Source organism: Choloepus didactylus, chromosome 14, assembly GCF_015220235.1.
Source record: "Choloepus didactylus isolate mChoDid1 chromosome 14, mChoDid1.pri, whole genome shotgun sequence".
NCBI classification, from domain to species: Eukaryota; Metazoa; Chordata; class Mammalia; order Pilosa; family Megalonychidae; genus Choloepus; species Choloepus didactylus.
In genome coordinates this window covers 1,905,171-1,925,863 of record NC_051320.1, presented here as the reverse complement: position 1 = coordinate 1,925,863, position 20,693 = coordinate 1,905,171, and the positions used below count along the sequence as shown (strand labels likewise).

General features: G+C 37.5%; 1 pseudogene; it reads left to right on the top strand.

Moving 5' to 3' along the window:
- Nucleotides 1-899: 899 nt before the first annotated feature.
- On the top strand, nucleotides 900-19,783 carry LOC119509558 (annotated as a pseudogene).
- The last annotated feature ends 910 nt before the right edge of the window (nucleotides 19,784-20,693 follow it).

Here is a 20,693-nt window from a genome sequence, read left to right as displayed (position 1 = left end):
CCATGAGTGGGTCCCTGATTCAAGACAAATAAACATGTTTAATTTCTTAAGGATCCTTTCAAGATTAATTTTATTAATATATATTCTCCCATCAATGTACAACACTTTCAAACACCTGACTTCTTACTTATGAATATGTGCTGATTATATGTATGGGAAGCATTAGATAAATAGTTAATCAGATTTAATTTGATAGAGTTGATTTGTTTTTACTTGCCTTGGTATAGGATTATATTTTAATTTTCAAATGGTCTGAATTTGAAATGACAACAAAGAAATTCAGAGTTTAACAGAGACAAAGATAAAATTTTCATGTATCTTTAATATTTTAGTATTTGTAATAGTTATGAGATGGATAGTTTAGGGTAATGCTGATAAAGTAGTTGTTGAAGTCACACAGAACTGATGAACACTACAGAGCAGAGGTGGCTGGTTGATAACCAAATCTTTTTGCTTTGCCTCCTGCACACATGGCTAGACTATTTGCAATCAGGTGTGTCAAAGTGGCTTAGATCTTGTCCAACTCCTGTGAGGTAACCCAGGGTCATACACACTGTGAACCATCTTTCTATCACTGCGTGTTTGTCCTGAATGGCTTTCTACAATGACTTTCTGGCTTAGAATTTGTGTTTTGCAAATGATGAACAAGAAAATGTTTATGAAATGTAGGAAGAGCATGAGGAATGAAGCAAAGAATGGGAAAAGTGATTGCAGTGGAAGAGAAGACACCAATGCCAAGAAAGAGCTCTTAGAACTCCCACCATGTTTTGGTCCAGGTCAAATCCATTTGTTTGTTGAACTGAAGTCTGGTTGGGCCCTCTGTTATGGTCTCTGCTGTTTTCAACCCTCAGGTTAGAGAATTCTCCACTGTTTCTCTGACTCTGAGAAACTGTCAGTCAATGTATTCTGTAGAGCAAATAGCCTGGTAAGTCCTTTGTGGATTCATTACTGAAACTTTGAGTAAGAGATCTCTGTTTTATTGACTGTCAACAGTTGCAATCATCTTAGTAAATAGTTAAACTAACCTCTGATGAACCTAAATTTACACAGCCACAGTGGAGCTGTTTTGATCAGGTTAGAATTAATTATCTCAAGGAAAAATGTAGCAGCCTCAAATTTGAAATTAGTTTTGCTAAATGGGATGTTGTTAACAAATGGCTCCTAGGAACTACTGAAAGGAAACAGTGAAGAATGTAAAAACTGAAACCCTCTCTCTCTTGCAGCACTGCTAAAACTCCTTTCTCCATTTTCTCCTCCCCTGGTTAAACCCAACAAACTGTACAGTCCCTGACAGGTCCTTTAGAACCAACCCATCCAACCCAGCCCCAATGTTCCCATTCAAAATCAAACCCTCTGTTCCCTGGACTCAAAGCATGAACTAGGGTAGGGAACCTGCAAGGAGTAATGCTGTGTGGCCTGATTCTTTAATGTGAGGAGTCACCCTGTTGCTTAACTTTTACAAACCTCCACATGAGTAAGGCAATGCCCTGAAAATGTCTGCGGGAACAGAGTGCATAACACAGAAAGAAAAGATTATTAAACTTAGTAAAGATAGCAGGCACACTGCCACTGCAGTGAGCTCACTGTTGTCATGTGTGGTACAGTCAGCTACTGTAAACTGTCTCAAGAAAGACAGAGGAATCTGCAAATTGGCAGAGTTACAGCTAGAAAGAGACAGCAGATATCCACCTCCACTTCAGTGACAGGCTTGTGGGAACAATTAGATAAGAGAGATAATGATTACAGGGCTGGCTTGTCAGTTCTTAAAATAAAGAGGTTAAAACAAAACAAAACAAGACAAAACAAAGCAAAACAAACAAACAAACAAAAAACAGCCCAAAGTTAGAGTTATCTTAGCTAGACAGAACTGGGATCAAAAAACCTAGACTTCCTGAGAAAAGGTAAAGAAATAACCAATACAATTAAAGAATTATCAAAAACGCAAATTGTCAGACCAATGCAAAGTTCTCTTTAACAGCCCTGTTTGGCGGATAAATTAAACTGTAATTGTGAGGGAATACTCTGCCAAGGAATTAATTAAACTAAGAAAAACTAAGACAGTGTAGTATTGTCATAGATATATGGATCAGTGGAACAGAACAAAACATCCAGAAGTATATCCATACAAACCCCGGCAATGAACTTTTTATATATTTATATATTTATTTATTTATTTACTTATTTATTGCTATATAGTTATACAGTCATTATCCAAGATCAGGTCTACTGTATTACAGTTCAACAATTTCAGGTATTTCCCTCTGTCTATTCTAAAACACCAGACACTAAAAAGAAATATCTATATAATGAGTCAGTAGTCATAGTCATTTATTAAATCCTAATTTCTGAGTTATACCTCCTTTCTTTCATTTGATCATTCTCTCAATCTTCAAGGACATCTGGACAATGACCAGTTTAACTTCTTCATGTTGGAAGGGGCTGTTGTTCCTTGTGGGGTAAAGGAATGAAACTGGTTAAGGTTCTCAGAGAGACTTGTACCTCTAGGTTTCAGGGCTTATCTGGCATGGGATCAATCTGGAAGCCTTAAGTTTCTGAAAAAAAAAATAGACTTACTAAGAAAACCTTTTATAGAGAATTAGATAGAGCCCAGGGCACTCCCTATGGTTTTCAGAAAAACTGTTCATTGGGGCTTGACATACCCTAGTAGTTTGTACTATATGGCTAAAGCTTGCCTAAGAATAACTCCCAGAATGATCCCTTGACTCTATTTTAAATCTTTTAGCCATTGGAACTTTATTTTGTACCATTTCTCTTTCCCCTTTTAGTCAAGAAGGCATTCTCAATCCCATAAGCCAGGGCCAGGCTCATCCCTGGGAGTCATGTCCCACATTGCCAGGGAGATTTATACACCTAAGAGTCGTGTCACACATAGGGGGGAGAGTGGTGAGTTTATTTTCAGAGTCTGTTTAAAGTCTGTTTAAAGTTAGAGGCCACATCTGAGCAACAAAAGAGGCTCTCTAAGGTGACTCAGGCATAATTACAAGCAGGCCTAGCTTTGCCATTGTAGAAATAAATTTTGTAAGGCAAGTCTCAAGATTGAGTGATTGACTTATTCATTTCAGAGCCCCTAATGCTTGAAAGAATATTAGAAATTCCCCAGGTGGGGAAGTTTAATCATTCCATATTTTTCCTCAGTTCCTCAAGGGGACTTTGCAAATACATTTTTTGTTTTGTTTTATTTTCTGCCCCATATATTTTGGAATATACCCAAGTATTACATTAACCTGCACAGAATAAGAAGGTGTCATTCTTTATTCTAGGTTCCATGTAATAAGGTGTTTAAATAAACTGATAAAGAAGTTTAAGTTAGATAGTGTGCTACAGAAAATTTAAACTTTGGACCAAATAAGCATCTGTTCCTTTGGTCTCACATGGAAGTTGAAGTTATAAAATACAGACAATATCATCCTTTACCCTGTATTCTGATTTACCTTAGTCCTAACCAGATCCATTTCATTCATATCTCCAATTGAAGTGTCATCTCTTTTTCAGCTTATTTAACAGTTGTTGCATGGAGTAACGTTGACTGTCAGAGTTGCAGAACTCTAACTCTGAGTCTCAGATCAAACTTGACAATTTTTAACATTTTGCTTTCTCAAGGTCAAACCCTAAATGATATATTTTTATTCCAAATAGTTGCAAATCATTTCTTCCTTCACCTTGTAAAAAAATGAAGTACTAAAAAATAGTTAAGTTCATTTAGCTTGTTATAAATTGCATAAGAAATGTTTAGAAAATATTACAGAAATTAAAAAAAGGATTTTCTAATCTGTTATTTACTGAACTTCATTATGTTAGATAACAATATTGTGTTGTTAGTCATGGTTTTAATTATTTTAAAGAAGTTATATATTACAGAAACAACCAAATTGCTTTATCAGTCACATTTACTTCTTAAATGCTTCTCTAAATCTTCTTGAAATGCTTCTCTAAATGAGTACCCTTTCAGGTACTCAATAAACATTTATGTTTGAACCTCTAGGCTTCTTTTCCAGCTTCAACTAACTGCACCTAACATCTTGATTGAGCTGACGTAGTGGCATTCCTCAACCAGACTGACTGTTGAATATGCTGATGTGTACCAGCTTTGAGTAGCTCTGACTTCCTATGGAATATTCTCCCACTGCCTTCAGTTAACTGGAGTAATTGAATAACTGTTAATCACCCATATCCCCCAATGTGGCAACTACCTAATTCTAACTATTCTCCCTCTGTTCAACATGTTATTAAAATTGTTAGAAAATATCTAAACAAAACCCACCCATATGTAACATCTGTTTGAAACAGCTTAACAAGAACAGTTGCTGAATATAGCATCCTAAGCACCAAAACACCTTAGTGTATTAAAAAAAAGATTATTTATCTATCTGATTGCTTTTTATATTGTAATTGTGTCCTCATTTCTCAATAAGACTGTAAACCTGCACCCTCCTTTTCCCACACCCAGGGACTTATGCAGAATTGGCAGAAAAATGGTAAGAGTGGTTGGAGGGAGTAAATTGCAACATAGTAATAACTTCCCACTTTCTCTAATCTCTCTAATTGTGATTGTGCTCCTGCTCCTCTTTAGTTCAGGAATCCTTTGATGGCTCACCAACTTTGTGTCTCAATGACTAAAAGCCATTAAACACTTTTTTGTTGTTGTTTTACCTGTGTCTCAAAGATACCAAAGCCTTTATCAACAAGATAATTCCCTTTGGTCTTTGGAGAGTCCTTAGACTCCCTTGACCAAAAAGAGGAAATGTGAATTTAGAATGGTAAATAGCTTTACTGGTCATCTTAATATGCTTAAACTTCTATTTTTACTCAGAAAACTACAAAGAAGAAACAAAACCAACTGAAGCAGGTTAACATACCAACAATCCTTTGTGGAACTAGTTAAGACCCCTGCCTCCATGGGAGAGGAGGAACTGTGATAAGACCAGCAAGTCTGCTTCTCTTCACCAGATAGACTCATTCCTACACCAACATTCTGCCTGAGAAGCTTTTGCAGATTTGCCTAGAAAGTTCACATAACTCATATCCCCCTTGCCTCCTCATCCCTGTTTCCCATACCCTTTCTTTGTTTTAAGCAAGTATATAAACTGTTTCCCCACCATTTTGCTTTAAGCAGTAAGTAACTTCCTTTTAGTTATGCTCCTATGCATGCCATTTTGTTCAATAAATGTATTCTCACTTTGGTTTTTATAGTCTGTTTTCAACTTAACACTCCACACATATGCCTTGGTGCATATATTTTCTAAATCACTGAATGTTTCCATCTTCTAGCCAGTTATTCAGGTAAGAAATCAAGAAAACATATTTCATACATCATGCTCCCTTCTACAAATAATGAATCGATTCTTAAATACTACTTATAATTTATTCTTTCCCCCAAATAGGTCTATTTCTATTATTGTCTCTATTCTTTCATTTATTTAGGTCTTACCACAACTTATCTGGATTACTGCCCTATGTCTTTTATTGTAGCCTACAGCCTTGCACGGTCTTATGCTTATGCCAATTTGTTCTCACATTGGCTTTAACACAAATTCTAGTCTCCTTAACATGGCTAATTTAACCCTGATAAACAAGCTCCTGCTTTGCAGATGAGGGCCATCTCTTGTGACTCTCTCAGGTGATACCCATGTTCTAGCCATGTTTCATAGCATCAGTTTCTCATTTATGGCAATGAACTTTGTGTAATTTGGTCAGAATACTACTTTGTTTATCTTCACCTCTTTACTTGGTTATTTTCTTTCAACTTATCTTTCAGATTTCAGGTGAAATTTCCCTTCCTTCTCAGACCCATTCACTACTGATCAAGTTTTAACACCCATTAATACATCCATCTGTTCATTTGTTTGTAATTTGCTCTAAATTTCAAGATCTTGATAAGCAAAGGTGGTTCTATGTTTTCCCCAGTTTTATCTTCAGTACCTAGCAAGATGTAGCAATTAGTATACTCTCCAAATGTATTGGTAGAATAAATGAATGAATGAAGTTTGTTTTACTCCTGACCTTTTTTTAATCTCTTGATTACCTTGAATATTTTTCCATTCTATATTGTGTTAGAGTAATTCACAACAAAACCAAATAGTGTCCAATAAATCTTGAGAGAAACTCCTAGACTGACAAAAGTACTTAACATTGCCTTTAAGTATTGTTAGTACATTTTGTATGCTCTTAGACCCTATCTCTGAAGCACAGTGACTCCAGGATCCACAACTGCCTTTTACCTCCATGGCAAAGGTGCCACCAGTGATTAGTTCTTTAACAGGATCTCCTCTAGGAATTCAGCCAGGCAACCTTTGGGACCTCTTTGTGACAGTCCAAGTCTAGATTATAAAAGTGAGTCAAACTCCATGGCATGTAAGGGACACAGTGATTAAGTATATCTCCCAAAGCAGCTCTTTGTATTCAGGGATTGATTTCCATAAAAATAGAATGTTGAAAAGCTAGGACCCAAATATCTAGCAGTCAAATTAGAGCAAACCATGTCTGTTTAGTTATGTAGTGATTCAAGTATAAATAATATTTTCATTAGGCCACTATCTGTTGTTGGATTTTTCTAGCCTTTTGCCTCAAGGAATACAATTAGCATAGTCATTGTTTAAAGGATTGTGGTGAAGTAGAGGTTAAAAGGAGGATTGATCCTCCAAAGAACAACCATCATGCAATAAAGTGATTATTTTACTCTTGTATTTGTGGTGAGGAAAAGGTAGAGGGTAACTACTGGGAATTAGTCAAACAGTATTTACAAAGAAAACTCTTCCATTAGGTTAGATTATATTTTAAGATCATATTAAACACAGGATCATATATATATATATATATATATATATATATATATATATATATATAATGTATGTAATGGCTAATAGGATTATGTAGAAAGAATTGTCCCTGAGGCAATTCTCTTCTGTGGAGCTTAAATCCTCTTTGTAGGAAAACTTCCTTTCTGTTGTGTCATAAGTTTGTCCCCTGTTTACCTTAAGTTTAAAGATGGAAGTTGAACTATATGACACAATGCCATTTATATAAAGTATAAATGTCTGCACATGGAACAGAAACAAACATTTTGTAAGAATACAAGAAAATAAGCAGATTCACATTAAATATTTCAAGTGTGGCAGAAGGGATGGATGAAGAATAAAGAGAAAAGAGAATAAGAAAAAAAATTAACAAAAAAAAAGATGCACTTTGCTAGGCCCACTGATGATGATATGCCAGAAAGAGAGGAAAGCAATTATTCTAAACAGGTGGAAAGAAATATATTTTCATTGGACAGAAAATATAATTCTGAATTTAGTTATGCAGAAGTCATACAAATTATTAAAATATATAAATAAAAATCTTCATTAGAGCATTATATAATACTGGAATCAAATTAAATCCACATCTCAGAAATGTATGAAATATAGAGATATATATTTAGTAAAATGTAGCCTTTAAAACTTGATTTATATGTATTACATAGACTTTTGGAGCAAGCTTCTGAGAAGAATAAAAATAATAAAAGTTACCTTATAATGGCTTCTTTAACAATAAATAGTAAGGTATAATTTACAGATAATAATTTGCACAGATTGTAAGTGTATGTGGATGAGATTTGACAAATGAAACACCTGTTTGATCAGTGCCCCAATCAAGAGAGTATTTCCATCACTCCAGAAAGTTCCCTGATGTCTCTTTGCAGTTAATTCCCCACATCATATCCCAGACCACAATTGATATTTCTATCAGCAGATTTATTTTATCTATCCTAAACATGATATAAATAGAATAATATAGTATGTTTTTTTCTGGTTTCTTTTGATTGACTTAATGTTACTGAAATTCATTTTAACTGTTGGATGCCTTAGTAGTTGTTCTAGTTTGCTAATACTGCCAGAATGCCAAACACCAGAGATGGATTGGCTTTTATAAAAGGGGGTTTATTTGGTCATACAGTTACAGTCTTAAGGCCATAAAGTGTCCAAGATAACACATCAGCAATCAGGTACCTTCACTGGAGGATGGCCAATGATGTCCGGAAAACCTCTGTTAGCTGAGAAGGCACGTGGCTGGCATCTGCTCCAAAGTTCTGGTTTCAAAATGGCTCTCTCTCAGGATGTTCCTCTCTAGGCTGTAGTTCCTCAAAAATGTCACTCTTAGTTGCGCTTGGGGTGTTTTTCCTCTCTTAGCTTCTCTGGAGCAAGAGTCTGCTTTCAATGGCCATCTTCAAAAGGTATCTCATCTGCAGCTCCTGTGCTTTCTTCAAAGTTTCCCTCTTGGCTGTAGCAGCTTTCTCCTTCCGTCTGATCTTATATAGTGCTCCAGTAATTTAATTCAGACCCACCCTGAATGGGCGGGCCAACTCCTCTATGGAAATTATCCAATCAGTGTCATCACCCACAGTTGGGTGGGACATATCTCCATGGAAATACTCAAAGAATTCCAATCTAATTAACACTCATAGGTCTGCCCACACAAGATTACATCAAAGATAATGGCATTTGGGGGGACACAACACATCCAAACTGGCACAATAGTTGATTACATTTTGTTGCTGAGTAGAATTGATTTTATGAATATGCCACTTTTTTTAAACATATTATTTTCTGTTTATAAGCAGTTGGAATATTTGAAGTAAAAGTTATTGTGAATAAAGCTATCCTGAATATTGAAGTTCAAGTATTTTTCTACACATATGCTTTCATTCCTCTTGGGTAAGAATGGAGGAGATTCTTGAGACATCTGGTAGAAATATGGTAACTATATTAGAAATTGCCAAAATGTTTTCTGAAATGACTCTACAATTTCTGACTCCAACCAACAATGTGTGATGATTCCAGAAGCTGCAAATAGTAGTTGATATTTGGTAATATGACTATTTTAAATTTTAGCTAATCTAGTGGGTAGAAAGTGATATTTCATTGTTACTGTAATGGCATTTCTCTGATGACATAGGATACCAGGATGTTTTTTCCTGTGTTTATTGGCCATTCATATTTTTTTCTGTGAAATGTCTGTTCAGATCTTTTGCCTATTTTTATTGGTCTGTCTTTTTGTTATTAATTTTCAGGGATATTTATATATAATCTGGATATGATTAAATTACTTTAGCTTCTTAGATGATATTCAGTTGAACATATGTGTACATGTTTAGACTCTAATTCTGTTCCACTGATCTATTTATTTATCTTTACAAAATATTGCTTTATCTTCATTGCTGTAGCTTTATAGTAAGCCTTGAAGTCATTGCTGTAAATTATTCAACTTTTTTCTTTTACAAGCTTGTTTTGTCTGTATTCAGTTTTTGCATCTACCGTATAGAAGCAGACCTCATGTCAAATGGGGAGAACTTGTTTGAACATCATAAGTTTGATTCTGCTCTAAGAATAGTCACACATAGTAGAAGTGTGCATATTTTATTAATAAAATTTGATCCCTAACTTATAATTGAATCTTCTTACAGGTGAAATTAAGAAATGAACCACTTGGATGCATGTGATAAAATGATAAATATCATAAGCCTGTTTGTGACCCAAGTTCCAATAACTTAAAGCCAGAATGGCTTTCTGTTCCATTGAAAAATTTGCAGCCTTTGAGAAAATCCCTTCAAGACAATAAAGAAGCCATGAAATAAGTAGAAGAAATTAAATACTGAGCTCATGTATCGAATGTATGAAATCAAACTTGAGAACTTTTAGAAATAACTGGGGGCTGAGTTTATGCAATCTTGTCATAAGGACCTTTTGTAACTACTGCAATAGTTACAAAGTACTAATGCAAGTATAATCCAGTTTGTCAGCTAAAAGTTTTTGGTCCATCAGGTCATTAAATGCATATAGTATGAAAATAAATAATCAAAATAAATCTTCAGGTTATTATTTGGGGAAGAAGTTTATGTATGTACAAATAAAGGATTTACATGTAGGACAACAACATTCTTTTGGAACCATTCATCACTAAAATTATGATGAGAAACTGTGCTTTGTGTCTATTACAGACAATGGCATTATCCAGTAAAATCTGGAATATTTTAAATTTTCTACACAAAAGAAGGTGATGTTTGAGAGGCATTGAGGTTGTAACTATGATATCAGCTGATATCACACACCTAAACTGTCATTTTGCAAATTGATCACCACACACACACACAAAATGATGTCAGTAAATGTTAGTATCCTATCATGGAAAATGAGAAAAAGAAAGCACTACTTGTAAGAAATCACAATTCATAGCATTATTTTATCAAGTTATTTTGTATATGGTTTAAAAACGTACCTAACAACACATCATTAGACAGTGGAAGAACCTGTGCTCATTTATTTGAGAATTAAAAAAAAGGATTAGCAGGCGGGGCAAGATGGCAGACTGGTGAGCTGTATGTTTTAGTTACTCCTCCAGGAAAGTAGGTAGAAAGCCAGGAACTGCGTGGACTGGACACCACAGAGCAATCTGACTTTGGACATACTTCATACAACACTCATGAAAACGTGGAACTGCTGAGATCAGCGAAATCTGTAAGTTTTTGCGGCCAGGGGACATGCGCCCCTCCCTGCCAGGCTCAGTCCCGTGGGAGTAGGGGCTGTCAGCTCCGGGAAGGAGAAGGGAGAACTGCAGTGGTAGCCCTTATCGGAAACTCATTCTACTGATCCAAACTCCAACCACAGATAGACTGAGACCAGACACTAGAGAATCTGAGAGCAGCCAGCCCAGCAGAGCGGAGACAGGCATAGAAAAAAACAACATGAAAAACTCCAAAATAAAAGCGGAGGATTTTTGGAGTTCTGGTGAACATAGAAAGGGGAAGGGCAGAGCTCAGGCCCTGAGGTGCATATGCAAATCCTGAAGAAAAGCTGATCTCTCTGCCCTGTTGACTTTTCCTTAATGGCCCTGGTTGCTTTGTCTCTTAGCATTTTAATAACCCATTAGATCTCTGAGGAGGGCCCTTTTTTTTTTTAATCCTTTTTTCTTTTTCTAAAATAATTACTCTAAGAAGCCCAATACAGAAAGCTTCAAAGACTTGCAATTTGGGCATGTCAAGTCAAGAGCAGAACTAAGAGGGCTCTGAGACAAAAGGCAATAATCCAGTGGCTGAGAAAATTCACTAAACACCACAACTTCCCAAAAAAAGGGGGGTGTCGGCTCACAGCCATCATCCTGGCGGACAGGAAACACTCCTGCCCATCGCCAGCCCCATAGCCCAGAGCTGCCCAAGACAACCCAGTGTGATGGAAGTGCTTCAAATAACAGGCACACACCACAAAACTGGGCGTGGACATTAGCCTTCCCTGCAACCTCAGCTGATTGTCCCAGAGTTGGGAAGGTAGAGCAGTGCGAATTAACAAAGCCCCATTCAGCCATCATTTCAGCAGACTGGGAGCCTCCCTACACAGCCCAGCAGCCCAGAACTGCCCTGGGGAGACGGCACTCACCTGTGACATAGCACAGTCATCCCTCAACAGAGGTCCCGGGGTGCACAGCCTGGAAGAGGGGCCCACTTGCAAGTCTCAGGAGCCATATGCCAATACCAAGGACTTGTGGGTCAGTGGCAGAGACAAACTGTGGCAGGACTGAACTGAAGGATTAGACTATTGCAGCAGCTTTAAAACTCTAGGATCACCAGGGAGATTTGATTGTTAGGGCCACCCCCCCTCCCTGACTGCCCAGAAACACACCCCATATACAGGGCAGGCAACACCAACTACACACGCAAGCTTGGTACACCAATTGGACCCCACAAGACTCACTCCCCCACTCACCAAAAAGGCTAAGCAGGGGAGAACTGGCTTGTGGAGAACAGGTGGCTTGTGGACGCCACCTGCTGGTTAGTTAGAGAAAGTGTACTCCACGAAGCTGTAGATCTGAAAAATTAGAGATAAGGACTTCAATTGGTCTACAAATCCTAAAAGAACCCTATCAAGTTCAGCAAATGCCACGAGGCCAAAAACAACAGAAAATTATAAAGCATATGAAAAAACCAGACGATATGGATAACCCAAGCCCAAGCACCCAAATCAAAAGACCAGAAGATACACAGCACCTAGAGCAGCTACTCAAAGAACTAAAGATGAACAATGAGACCATAGTACGGGAGACAAAGGAAATCAAGAAGACCCTAGAAGAGCATAAAGAAGACATTGCAAGACTAAATAAAAAAATGGATGATCTCATGGAAATTAAAGAAACTGTTGACCAAATTAAAAAGATTCTGGACACTCATAGTACAAGACTAGAGGAAGCTGAACAACGAATCAGTGACCTGGAAGATGACAGAATGGAAAATGAAAGCATAAAAGAAAGAATGGGGAAAAAATTTGAAAAAATCGAAATGGACCTCAGGGATATGTTAGATAACATGAAACGTCCGAATATAAGACTCATTGGTGTCACAGAAGGGGAAGAAAAGGGTAAAGGTCTAGGAAGAGTATTCAAAGAAATTGTTGGGGAAAACTTCCCAAATCTTCTAAACAACATAAATACACAAATCATAAATGCTCAGTGAACTCCAAATAGAATAAATCCAAATAAACCCACTCCGAGACATATACTGATCACACTGTCAAACACAGAAGAGAAGGAGCATGTTCTGAAAGAAGGAAGAGAAAAGCAATTCACCACATACAAAGGAAACAGCATAAGACTAAGTAGTGACTACTCAACAGCCACCATGGAGGCGAGAAGGCAGTGGCACTATATATTTAAAATTCTGAGTGAGAAAAATTTCCAGCCAAGAATACTTTATCCAGCAAAGCTCTCCTTCAAATTTGAGGGAGAGCTTAAATTTTTCACAGACAAACAAATGCTGACAGAATTTGCTAACAAGAGACCTGCCCTACTGCAGATACTAAAGGGAGCCCTACAGACAGAGAAACAAAGAAAGGACAGAGAGACTTGTAGAAAGGTTCAGTACTAAAGAGATTCGGTATGGGTACAATAAAGGATATTAATAGAGAGAGGGGAAAAATATGACAAACATAAACCAAATGATAAGATGGCTGATTCAAGAAATGCCTTCACGGTTATAACGCTGAATGTAAATGGATTAAACACCCCAATTAAAAGATATAGATTCACAGAATGGATCAAAAAAATGAACCATCAATATGTTGCATACAAGAGACTCATCTTAGACACAGGGACACAAAGAAACTGAAAGTGAAAGGATGGAAAAAAATATTTCATGCAAGCTACAGCCAAAACAAAGCAGGTGTAGCAATATTAATCTCAGATAAAATAGACTTCAAATGCAGGGATGTTTTGAGAGACAAAGAAGGCCACTACATACTAATAAAAGGGGCAATTCAGCAAGAAGAAATAACAATCGTAAATGTCTATGCACCCAATCAAGGTGCCACAAAATACATGAGAGAAACACTGGCAAAACTAAAGGAAGCAATTGATGTTTCCACAATAATTGTGGGAGACTTCAACACATCACTCTCTCCTATAGATAGATCAACCAGACAGAAGACCAATAAGGAAATTGAAAACCTAAACAATCTGATAAATGCATTAGATTTAACAGACATATACAGGACATTACATCCCAAATCACCAGGATACACATACTTTTCTAGTGCTCACGGAACTTTCTCCAGAATAGATCATATGCTGGGACATAAAACAAGCCTCAATAAATTTAAAAAGATTGAAATTATTCAAAGCACATTCTCTGACCACAATGGAATACAATTAGAAGTCAATAACCATCAAAGACTTAGAAAATTCACAAATACCTGGAGGTTAAACAACACACTCCTAAACAATCAGTGGGTTAAAGAAGAAATAGCAAGAGAAATTGCTAAATATATAGAGACAAATGAAAATGAGAACACAACATACCAAAACCTATGGGATGCAGCAAAAGCAGTGCTGAGGGGGAAATTTATAGCACTAAACGCATATATTAAAAAGGAAGAAAGAGCCAAAATCAAAGAACTAATGGATCAACTGAAGAAGCTAGAAAATGAACAGCAAACCAATCCTAAACCAAGTGGAAGAAAAGAAATAACAAGGATTAAAGCAGAAATAAATGACATAGAGAACAAAAAAACAATAGAGAGGATAAATATCACCAAAAGTTGGTTCTTTGAGAAGATCAACAAGATTGACAAGCCCCTAGCTAGACTGACAAAATCAAAAAGAGAGAAGACCCATATAAACAAAATAATGAATGAAAAACGTGACATTACTGCAGATCCTGAAGAAAGTTAAAAAAATTATAAGAGAATATTATGAACAACTGTATGGCAACAAACTGGATAATGTAGAAGAAATGGACAATTTCCTGGAAACATATGAACAACCTAGACTGACCAGAGAAGAAATAGAAGACCTCAACCAACCCATCACAAGCAAAGAGATCCAATCAGTCATCAAAAATCTTCCCACAAATAAATGCCCAGTGCCAGATGGCTTCACAGGGGAATTCTACCAAACTTTCCAGAAAGAACTGACACCAATCTTACTCAAACTCCTTCAAAACATTGAAGAAAATGGAACACTACCTAACTCATTTTATGAAGCTAACATCAATCTAATACCAAAACCAGGCAAAGATGCTACAAAAAAGGAAAACTACTGGCCAATCTCCCTAATGAATATAGATGCAAAAATCCTCAACAAAATACTTGCAAATCGAATCCAAAGACACATTAAAAAAATACACCATGACCAAGTGGGGTTCATTCCAGGCATGCAAGGATGGTTCAACATAAGAAAATCAATCAATGTATTACAACACATTAACAAGTCAAAAGGGAAAAATCAATTGATCATCTCAATAGATGCTGAAAAAGCATTTGACAAAATCCAACATCCGTTTTTGATAAAAACACTTCAAAAGGTAGGAATTGAAGGAAACTTCCTCAACATGATAAAGAGCATATATGAAAAACCCACAGCCAGCATAGTACTCAATGGTGAGAGAATGAAAGCCTTCCCTCTAAGATCAGGAACAAGACAAGGATGCCCGCTGTCACCACTGTTATTCAACATTGTGCTGGAAGTGCTAGCCAGGGTAATCCGGCAAGACAAAGAAATAAAAGGCATCCAAATTGGAAAAGAAGAAGTAAAACTGTCATTGTTTGCAGATGATATGATCTTATATCTAGAAAACCCTGAGAAATCGACGATACAGCTACTAGAGCTAATAAACAAATTCAGCAAAGTAGCGGGATACAAGATTAATGCACATAAGTCAGTAATGTTTCTATATGCTAGAAATGAACAAACTGAAGAGACACTCAAGAAAAAGATACCATTTTCAATAGCAACTAAAAAAAATCAAGTACCTAGGAATAAACTTAACCAAAGATGTAAAAGACCTATACAAAGAAAACTACATAACTCTACTAAAAGAAATAGAAGGGGACCTTAAAAGATGGAAAAATATTCCATGTTCATGGATAGGAAGGCTAAATGTCATTAAGATGTCAATTCTACCCAAACTCATCTACAGATTCAATGCAATCCCAATCAAAATCCCAGCAACCTACTTTGCAGACTTGGAAAAGCTAGTTATCAAATTTATTTGGAAAGGGAAGATGACTCGAATTGCTAAAGACACTCTAAAAAAGAAAAACGAAGTGGGAAGACTTACACTCCCTGACTTTGAAGCTTATTATAAAGCCACAGTTGCCAAAACAGCATGGTACTGGCACAAAGATAGACATATAGATCAATGGAATCGAATTGAGAATTCAGAGATAGACCCTCAGATCTATGGCCGACTGATCTTTGATAAGGCCCCCAAAGTCACTGAACTGACTCCTAATGGTCTTTTCAACAAATGGGGCTGGGAGAGTTGGATATCCATATCCAAAAGAATGAAAGAGGACCCCTACCTCACCCCCTACACAAAAATTAACTCAAAATGGACCAAAGATCTCAATATAAAAGAAAGTACCATAAAACTCCTAGAAGGTAATGTAGGAAAACATCTTCAAGACCTTGTATTAGGCGGCCACTTCCTAGACTTTACACCCAAAGCACAAGCAATAAAAGAGAAAATAGATAAATGGGAACTCCTCAAGCTTAGAAGTTTCTGTACCTCAAAGGAATTTCTCAAAGAGGTAAAGAGGCAGCGAACTCAATGGGAAAAAATTTTTGGAAACCATGTATCTGACAAAAGACTGATATCTTGCATATATAAAGAAATCCTACAACTCAATGACAATAGTACAGACGGCCCAATTATAAAATGGGCAAAAGATATGAAAAGACAGTTCTCTGAAGAGGAAATACAAATGACCAAGAAACACATGAAAAAATGTTCAGCTTCACTAGCTATTAGAGAGATGCAAATTAAGACCACAATGAGATACCATCTAACACCGGTTAGAATGGCTGCCATTAAACAAACAGGAAACTACAAATGCTGGAGGGGATGTGGAGAAGTTGGAACTCTTATTCATTGTTGGTGGGACTGTATAATGTTTCAGCCACTCTGGAAGTCATTCTGGCAGTTCGTTAGAAAACTAGATATAGAGTTACCATTCGATCCAGCGATAGCACTTCTTGGTATATACCCGGAAGGTCAGGAAGCAGTGACACGAACAGATATCTGCACGCCAATGTTCATAGCAGCATTACTCACAATTGCCAAGAGATGGAAACAACCCAAATGTCCCTCAACAGATGAGTGGATAAATAAAATGTGGTATATACACACGATGGAATACTACGCGGCAGTAAGAAGGAACGATCTCGTGAAACATATGACAACATGGATGAACCTTGAAGACATAATGCTGAGCGAAATAAGCCAGGCACAAAAAGAGAAATATTATATGCTACCACTAATGTGAACTTTGAAAAATGTAAAACAAATGGTTTATAATGTAGAATGTGGGGGAACTAGTAATAGAGAGCAATTAAGGAAGGGGGAACAATAATCCAAGAAGAACAGATAAGCTATTTAACGTTCTGGGGATGCCCAGAAATGACTACGGTCTGTTAATTTCTGATGGATATAGTAGGAACAAGTTCACAGAAATGTTGCTATATTAGGTAACTTTCTTGGGGTAAAGTAGGAACATGTTGGAAGTTAAGCAGTTATCTTAGGTTAGTTGTCTTTTTCTTACTCCCTTGTTATGGTCTCTTTGAAATGTTCTTTTATTGTATGTTTGTTTTCTTTTTAACTTTTTTTTCATACAGTTGATTTAAAAAAGAAGGGAAAGTTAAAAAAAAAAAAGAAAAACAAGGAAAAAAAAAGATGTAGTGCCCCCTTGAGGAGCCTGTGGAGAATGCAGGGGTATTCGCCTACCCCACCTCCATGGTTGCTAACATGACCACAGACATAGGGGACTGGTGGTTTGATGGGTTGAGCCCTCTACCATAGGATTTACCCTTGGGAAGACGGTTGCTGCAAAGGAGAGGCTAGGCCTCCCTATGGTTGTGCCTAAGAGCCTCCTCCCGAATGCCTCTTTGTTGCTCAGATGTGGCCCTCTCTCTCTGGCTAAGCCAACTTGAAAGGTGAAATCACTGCCCTCCCCCCTACGTGGGATCAGACACCCAGGAGAGTGAATCTCCCTGGCAACGTGGAATATGACTCCCAGAGAGGAATGTACACCCGGCATCGTGGGATGGGGAACATCTTCTTAACCAAAATGGGGATGTGAAGGGAAATGAAATAAGCTTCAGTGGCAGAGAGATTCCAAAAGGAGCCGAGAGGTCACTCTGGTGGGCGCTCTTACGCACACTTTAGGCGACCCTGTTTAGGTTCCAAAGAATTGGGGTAGCTGGTGGTGGATACCTGAAACTATCAAACTACAACCCAGAACCCATGAATCTCGAAGACAGTTGTATAAAAATGTAGCTTATGAGGGGTGACAATGGGATTGGGAAAGCCATAAGGACCACACTCCACTTTGTCTAGTTTATGGATGGATGAGTAGAAAAATAGGGGAAGGAAACAAACAGACAAAGGTACCCAGTGTTCTTTTTTACTTCAATTGCTCTTTTTCACTCTAATTATTATTCTTGTTATTTTTGTGTGTGTGCTAATGAAGGTGTCAGGGATTGATTTAGGTGATGAATGTACAACTATGTAATGGTACTGTAAACAATCAAAAGTACAATTTGTTTTGTATGACTGCATGGTATGTGAATATATCTCAATAAAATGAAGATAAAAAAAGGATTAGCATATCAGATTAAAAAGAAAAGGCTGATTATTACAGCATTCATTTTTTAAATAGTCAGTAAAAAGAAAAAAACAAACTTGCAAACAAACAAATGTCTATCAATTAAGGAATGGTCAAATATAAATTGATTGATGTATACTCCACATTTAAAAATGCTTGCATTAAAAATTAAAAAATTTATTTATTGTACAAATAGTTGATGATGAATTCTCAAGAAATAAAAGCAAGTTGTAGGAAAATTGATGTGGTATGCTTTATTAAAATGCATTCTATGTGGATAGTACTGGAGAGTGCTATTAATATTATTTAATCTTACTTGTCGGTTGGGAAAACTGATGGGTATGTAGCATTTGAGAAAGGAAAAAATACATGATCAAGGGAGGGCACTGAAGATCTGGTGCTGCTAGGATCCCTGCCTCCAGTGGAGCCTGCCCTCTGGGCGTGTCTACCATAATAGGGAAATCTCTTTCCCCGGAGGCTGAGAAAACCCATACTTTTCCTAGCAGAAGCTGCAGGGTATTGAGATATCAGTCAGATATCTTCCCACAAAGGATCTGTGGTGGCACAGGGCAATGGGGCTCCTGCCAGTAACAGGGGAACTAACATGGCGGAACTGACTGAACTAGGACCCCTGCTAGAAGAGAAAGGGTAAATGAGTAATTGCCAATCCAACAAAAGCTGAAGAAAAGCAGACATGCCCAGTAACTCAAGAAATAGAGGAGGTGATGTGGGTACTGGCACTTCCCCTGCAAGCTTACCAGGCCATGGAGAAGATGGAGGATTTCATATACAAGATCTGGAAGGGACGTTGGAAGGGCACCCCAATTGACTGAAGTACAATGACTACCTGCTGCATGACCACAGACTGCTCATGCCCTGCCTTCGGGCTGGCTTCAAGAGCATCTTGAGCATCTGTACAGAAATTGGTAGCATTGTGAACCCATTTGCTTAGTTATGTGTTGTTTCTCTTTTTTGGAATCTTGACCATGCTCAAACCAAACATGAACTTCATGGCCCCTCTACAGAAGGAGGTGGTTTGGGGGATGTTCTTGTTTTGTGCTCTGCTTTAGTTTCTCCTGGCTCCTTCATACTGTCTATTGTCATTCAGAGAAAGTCTCTTGGACTTTTTTCCAAAGTGGACTATTCAGAGATCGCTCAGCTGATTATGGGGAACTTTGATCTCTGCCTCTTTTACTCCTGCTACTACTTCCCACAGCCATGGCTCATCTACCTCTGCACTGTCTGTATCCTGGGGATTTCTGCCATTATTGTGATGCACTGGGACATGTTTGACACTCCTAAGCACCAGCAGCAAGAGCATGAGTGTTCCTGGAACTTGGCTTGAGTGGTGGTGTGCCCACCATGCACTTTACTATTGCTGAGGTCTTTGTCAAAGCCACCGTGGGAGGCAGATGACTGGTTTCTCCTCATGGCTGTAATGTGCATCAATGGAGCTGCACTTTATGCTGCTTGAATCCCTGGGTGCTTCTGTCCTGGAACATTTGATCTATGGTTCCTGTCTCATCAGATTTTTCCATGTCCTGGTGGTGGCAACTGCTTTTGAACACTTCTACAGCATCTCCAGTCTTCAGGAATTCCATTATAGCCTAGGAGGTGGCTGTACTGATGACTCCCTTCACTGAACTTTCCACCAGAGGAGTGGTGAGGAACTTCCCAAGTGCTTTTAAAAATAACTTATTTGCTGAAGTGAGATGAGTAGTCTAAGTTGTCTGTTTCTAGAAGAAACCTCTTAGAGAATTCTCCACCATCAAAGCTTCAGCCCACTTTTATACTCACTGGGCAGTAAACTTTCCATGTCCATTTCCCCAGCTGGAGAGGAAGGGGATGGTCCAATTTAGTCATCCCCCTACCTGCAAGACAACTACCATCCCCTCAAAGAGACAGTACTTTGAATCTCATGTTGGGATTTTACTCCATCCTCAAACCATTTTGGGAATAATTGATGGACTGGGACTCTTCAGAAATCCTGTTTCTGAAAGAAAATATCCCTCCCTTATCCCCATCCTTACTTTGTAACCTGACTAATTGAAAAAGACACCCATTTTTTTTAGCACACATTTTGAAAATTATAGCCAGGTCCTGTCTTTCTAGGGCCTGGATCTGCATACAAAACTGCAAGAACAAAGTCACCAAATTTACATAGCCCAGCTAATGGAAGTATGTCCAGGCTTCAAATTATTTTTTTTCTTGGCAGAGTAATGTAAAATTAAAACAGGAAAAGACATGTAGTATTTAATACTAAGCTTTAAAAAGAAACTTGCTATCATTGTTATGTATCTTGATGCAAAGGCTATGATGATTAAAAAAAAGTACAGGAAAGAAAACATACATGACCAAAATATTAAATCTGCATGGTATAATATGAAACATTACAGTACAAAATATCATTTGTTCATAACATCAAATATCTTTAGGGGCAGAAGTTAACATGATAAAAAGAATTGATTTGATTGGAAAAGATAATTTTGAATTTTTTTATTATATTCAATTTGTGTTTCCAATAAAGTAAAATCCAGTCACTAAAAAAGGAGG